Source organism: Primulina tabacum, chromosome 1 (assembly GCF_025594145.1).
Source record: "Primulina tabacum isolate GXHZ01 chromosome 1, ASM2559414v2, whole genome shotgun sequence".
Taxonomy (NCBI): domain Eukaryota; kingdom Viridiplantae; phylum Streptophyta; class Magnoliopsida; order Lamiales; family Gesneriaceae; genus Primulina; species Primulina tabacum.
The window spans coordinates 56,792,476-56,798,854 of NC_134550.1; the positions used below are offsets into that span (position 1 = coordinate 56,792,476).

Genomic DNA, 6,379 nt, shown 5'->3' on the forward strand with positions numbered 1-6,379 from the left:
TAATATTTGATTATTTTTGTTAATGAAATATTTCTTATATTACGTCAGCATGCGGATTAATTAATTAGTTTTTTCACGCATCAAAATCGATCGACAATGTTGCGATGCTGACGATTAAGTTCGTGTTGGTTTAACTAAAAAACAAACTAATAATTTAATTTTAAAAAATAATAATTAATACAGTCGCAATACACTATTTGTCAACCATAAAATGCGATCGTCATTTACGTATCTGTAATTTTCCCCCCTCGGAAAATAGGACTTCGAGATTGACCCAATGGCACCATCCTATTTGTATCATCGATATTATTATACTACACTTTTTTAATAGGTGTCTTGTGAGACGGTCATACGAATCTTTATCAGTGAGACGGGTCAACCCTACCGATCTTCACAATAAAAGTAATACTCTTAGCATAAAAAAGTAATACTTTTTCACGGATGACCCAAATAAGAGATTCGTCTCACAAAATACGACCCGTGATATCGTCTCACACAAGTTTTTAACCAAATTTATTATATATATATAATTGAAGAGAGGTTAATGGATTTCGAACCCGATATATGTCTCGCCATGAAAGCACGAGATAATTATAATTAAACCATTAATTGATATATAGGTATGGAAGTGGGGATTATTAAGTTGGTCCCGATGGCTTAAAAGTGACATAGCTATGGGTGGTGCATGAATCAAGCATGTGTGGGAGCACATGTATTATGTTATGTAGATTTCACTAATTTGTGCATCTTTTTTACTTTAGAGTTCCTTGCCTATCCACATGCTGGTTTCAAAAGTAATCCATGCCCACAATAGATGGATGGGTTGGATGATTAGAAAAATGGTTGTTTGGATTTTCATGGCCTAGAAAAATTAGGGTTGTTTTCAAACAAATATAAATATAAAATCGAGGATGATAAAATTGGACCATCTCGTCGAGCGATTTTGTGAGGACGAATCTCATATAAAACTCGACACATGAAAAAATATATGTGAAATGTTCACTGGAGACCTACTCAAAAAAATTAAAGGAAAATAGTGTTTTTTTTTTGTCAAGTAAAATTTCAAAGTTTAGTTTTCGTAAATTAACTTTTAACCTTCAGTTATTTAGACACAATTGATTATGTGATACCAAAAAATGGTGGTATGACATCGAAAATGATGAAGTGACATCAAATTTTATGATTTATCATAAATCATGTCATTAACTGAATCAAAATAATTGAAAACTAAAAGTTAGTGTACCAAAACAAAATTTTGACAACTTAAATCAGCTAAAACCCGAAATTGGACATAAAAAAACACTTTCCCAAAAAAGGACCAATTATCAACGAGATTTGGGATTCTAACTCATCAATTTTTTCCATTTTTAAGGGTTCACATAACCTTTTATGTAGTTGATATGCTATTTGCAATATCTATTATATGAATACCTAAACTGGAAGCCACTCAAAGTGTCGGTATATTTAACTAAAAATTAGGCGATATATTAAAATTATTACTAGGATTCGGCAAACGAACATGTGATATCATTGTCCCACATCTTAAAATTTAAAGATTTAAAATGAATTTATAATAAGCTACAGTGGACTTATATAGCAACTTGTGTTAATCATTTTCGTAAAAGCGATGACAAATACGAAGTAGTTGCTATAGAGGCCCATTGTGCAGTCACGCAGGTGCGGGCTCGGGGTGTGACATGACCTATTTACACAAAATTTTCAATGTTTTTGTTTAAATGTGAGATTATTAAAAAGAATTAGTGGAGTTTTGAAGGAGCTGGAGACAGGCTAGCACAAGATACTCAATATAAGACACGATTAATTTTCACCTACCAACCACTTAATTAGTCATTTATTATATATTTAACTAATTAAAGAATTTAAGTATGCAAATTTATCTTATATAAGTCAAATTTATATCAATTATCATGGTAACGATTTATTCGAGACTACAAAATAAATAAATTTATATATTTTAAATTTTATAAGAATAATATAAAATATATTTTATAATAATAATCTAATTATTTGAAACTAGGAAACAAAAGAATCTCACAGGATGTAGCCTATAAGAGTTTGATGGAGGAGCTATGTCAATTGTACATATATTTTATTCAAAGGGTACCATCGAATAAAAAGAAAATAAAAGAGATCTAATTGAATTTAAAGGTATTTTTATAATTTATTACGCAAAACGTAAGAATGAGTGTAACATTAAATGTACGCCTAATATTTTCCTTATAAAATATTTATTCCCATTAATTTCAAATCGAGTTGTTTACTAATTTTATTTCCTACCTATTATTTCTTATGTTTGACAATTTATTTTGTGAAACGATCTCACAAATCTTTATATGTGAGATGAGTCAACCCTACCGATATTCATAAAAGTAATATTCTTAGCAAAAAAAATAAATTTTTTTCATGAATGATCTGTCTCACAAAATACGATCCAATGAATCCGTCTCACACAAATTTTTGTCATTTATTTTTTGTCCGTAGGTAAGCAAAGTCCAAGATTGTGTGCACATTTTTTCTTGATAATTGAAATTTCAATGTCGATTGGTATTATTAATTAACAATGTAAATTTTTAGATTTTTTAAATGATTTCTTATTTTTTTTATTAAATAATCATAAGCTTATTTTTTTTAAAAAAAAAATTGTATTATTCTGAAAAGAAAAAAAAAATGTTATTTAAAAAATAATAATATGAGGTTGCCACACTGCATATCCAATTCTTGCATCAAAAGTAAACGTGGGGTGGACAGAGGTTAGGTAAAGCATGTCTATTGGACGAAATGGCTTTAACTAACAAGTAATGGACTCCAATTAGTTAAACCAAAAAGAATATGTGACATTTGGTGATTCAATTTATAATTTTTTTTAAAAAATTATGTAACATTTTGTTATGTATATACATTTTAAATTTAAGTTGGAAAATCACTTTTTCTTTCATTTCATAGCAGCTAGCTTATTTTAGGAAAAATAATGAAAGAACAAAGTAAAAGGAAAGAAAAAGGAGAAGAATAGTTTGAAGAAGAAATGGTGAAGGCATGAGTGTTGATGAGAGTTAGACAGCATTATTTGCCTTTTGAATGTGGTCAAAACAACTCACTCATGTTTTTGGTATTTCATTCCAAGGGCGTAGTCAGAATTTCAAAATAAAGTGGATCTGACGTTAAAAAATTTAAATATTATTTAATGTTTTTTTTTAAAAAAAAATAGTTTGTTATATTTTGTATTATGAGATATAAATTTTACAAATCAGCAATATTTTTATTTTTAATAAAATATTTTAAAAATATAACGTATCTGAATATATATAAATATCATGTATAATAAATGAACTTTTTTAAAAAAACTCACATAATAGTGATTTAATAAATTGAAACTATATATGACATCATTCATTCAAATAAATTAAATATACATTTTTTTACTTCGATAATTATTTCTTAATTTGTTTATTAATTAATATTTATTTATTTTTAGTTTATTCAAAATATTTATGTAAAACATCTTTATAATTAGATAAATACAAATACATATAAAATAAAAATAATGTTACATGTACAATCGTTTTTTTATATTAGAACACACGCGGAGAGGAAGATCGAATCCGAAGAAGAGAGCCAGTTAAACCCGATGTCATATATACAACCGATTTTATAACGGAAAAGTCCATAAAAATACAATTCAAATATTTTTATATACTCAAATTTGTCTACGTCAACGAAACCAAAATCCCTTTTATGAAGAAAAAAAACCTATTAAAAGAGCGCCTTCGTCTTCCATTTCTTACTTCCTGTTGTTTAGGCTACATCAGTTGAACGTAAAAGGAACAGACCCCTCATTTCTGTCCCTATGTGACATTTGTAGAATTCTAGTTATATTTAATATGCAACGCATGTTTACCTGGCCAAGCCTTCCCAGTTGCTCGTGAAGATTATCTGATCTCCCCCCCTTCCCTTTCAATCTTTCAATATTTATTAAGCTTCTTTGCTCGGAGCAAAATACTAGTTTTTTGTGTTTAGTTACGGGTTTTGACCTTTATTCTGGAAAATCTTGAGGAATCTGGGAGGGCCCTTTTGTTTCAAGGAGGGATTTTTCAGCTAAGGTATAATCTTGATTTGTTTCTTATCCTCTATTGGGAGTAGGTTTGTTAAGGTGTTTGTGAGATCTGTTCGTGTGGGAGCCTACAATTTTTTCCATTTGGTTGTTTGGTGTCCTGATGTTTCATTTCATAGTGTTTCTTGGTGTAATTTCTCTTTCACCTAACTATTGTTAAATCTGGTTTGCCCCCTCAAGAGACTATGTGACCTGTTCTTTTCATTTTGATTGATGTGCTAAATTCTGAAAGTAGTTGCTCTTTATTAAATGCATAATAAATTTGATGAAATGGTTGTTTTCTGAATATAAATAATGCAATCTCATTGGTGCTGATATATATGGCGAAAAGGGTTGTTTTTATAGATCCACTGTGCAGTCCTCCCTGAATGTTTTTATCTTTACGCGGAAAGAAACAAGCAGTGCTTGTAAATGTGATCTGGGCTGTAGGCAAGCTTTTTATTCAGCCAAAAGGCATTTTTTAAGTATTTGGTTTCTTATTTCTAAATCTCAGATTACCTCTTATATTTACTTATAAAACAAAGCTAGGTAAGATTTTCGTCAATTCTCCTCTGCCTCTAGGTTCTTAACTTGTTCTTTGCAGCCTCGAGAAGCATATTTCTTGCTTTATTCCCAAAATAGGTACAAAGACTTTAGTCTGATATCTTATGTCCAAAATTTAACTATTGCGCTGTACTTTATATTTGTGATGGTATTCTTGTGTTTTGGTTAATTAATATAATTTGGATTTTAGTTGCCAGAAACTGAGCTATTTGAGATTTGCCTATTTCATGTGCTCACCTCTTTTTATTTGAGCTATTCAAATTTCCTGTTCCCATTTCCGGGAGATCCTAGCATAAGCAGGATTCAGTTTCTTAAATTTCGTTTAGTGGCTTTAATTCCTTGATAGTTGTAAATAGGTTAGGATTTCACATGTTATAGAAATCTTTATCCATATTAATCTGTTCTTTCATTTCTTGTTATGTGTGACATCTGTCACTGAATCAGTTCTTTTAATTGGTTTCTTCCCAATTTCCATGTTATGTATACTACTTAATGTCCCTTTATTTTGAATCTTCTATGACACAATTTTAGATGTCGGAGTCCTTCAATGTTCTTTTAAAATATGAATTCTTTCTGTTTAATTTTACTGGAGATTCTTGTTTCAGTTTCGCAGATTCTTTGTCATGGAAGGTGAAACCTCATGGGTCAGCCATTCCATTGATAACTTTTCCAGTGACACGGTGGAGTTTGATTCATTCTTAGAGTTTAATGACGAAAATGATAAAGAAGTTGCCACTGTTTCTGTCGATTTAATTTTGCCTGATGATCTCTTAGAACGAATATTGGCTTATCTTCCGATTGCTAGCATTTTTAGGGCAGGATGTGTTTGTAAAAGATGGCATGAGATAGTTACATCGAAAAGGTTTCTGTGGAATAGTTCTCATGTTTTGGCTCAGAAACCTTGGTACTTTATGTTCACCAGCTCAGATGAACCTGTTGGATATGCATACGATCCCATACTTAGGAAATGGTATGGTATTGACCTCCCCTGCATTGAGACGTCAAGTTGGTTTATTGCTTCGTCATGTGGGTTAGTTTGTTTCATGGATAATGACAGTAGAAGCGAGCTATACGTATGTAACCCAGTAACGAAATGTTGCAAAGAGCTCAATGAGCCTCCCGGTCCGAAATTTTCGGATTACAGCGCATTGGCAGTTTCGCTCAACCATGTGTCTCATAATTACATGGTTTCTATTGTTAAATCCAAGCAAGTTCCTGGAAACTTCTTTGAATGGGATCTCTCTATCCATTTGTATGATTCATCGACGATAACATGGGTGACAACTCTATCGGAGATTTTAACGGGGTGGAGAGCTGGTGATGAGAGTGTGATTTGTGATGGGGTATTGTACTTCTTGATTTACTCGACAGGAGGTGGTGCTCCTGAGAATCGTCATGGGCTTATCATGTACAACTTGAGAAACAGATCCCCTCACGGTTTGTTAATGAGGAGTTTCATCCCGGTTCCATGTTCTCTGACATGTGGCCGTCTGATGAACTTGAAGGAAAAGCTGATAATGGTCGGTGGCATTGGGAGACAGGATCGACCCGACATCATTAAGGGAATTGGGATTTGGGTTCTAACGGCACGCAGTGGCAAGAAGCAGCCCGAATGCCCCATAAATATTTCAAGGTTTCGGAGAGTTTGATGATGTTTTTGCTAGCAGTGGGACGGATGACCTTATATACATCCAGAGTTACGGAGCA

General features: G+C 31.8%; 1 protein-coding gene and 1 pseudogene across 1 annotated transcript in view; one reads left to right on the top strand and one right to left on the bottom strand.

Annotated features, from left to right (window-relative positions):
* Nucleotides 1-6,379, bottom strand: part of LOC142513968 (uncharacterized) — a 103,663-nt gene that overhangs the window by 86,263 nt on the left and 11,021 nt on the right. The gene's annotated exons all lie outside the window — the stretch shown is intronic.
* LOC142514032 (F-box/kelch-repeat protein At3g61590-like) overlaps nucleotides 3,753-6,379 on the top strand; it is a 3,020-nt pseudogene continuing 393 nt past the window's right edge.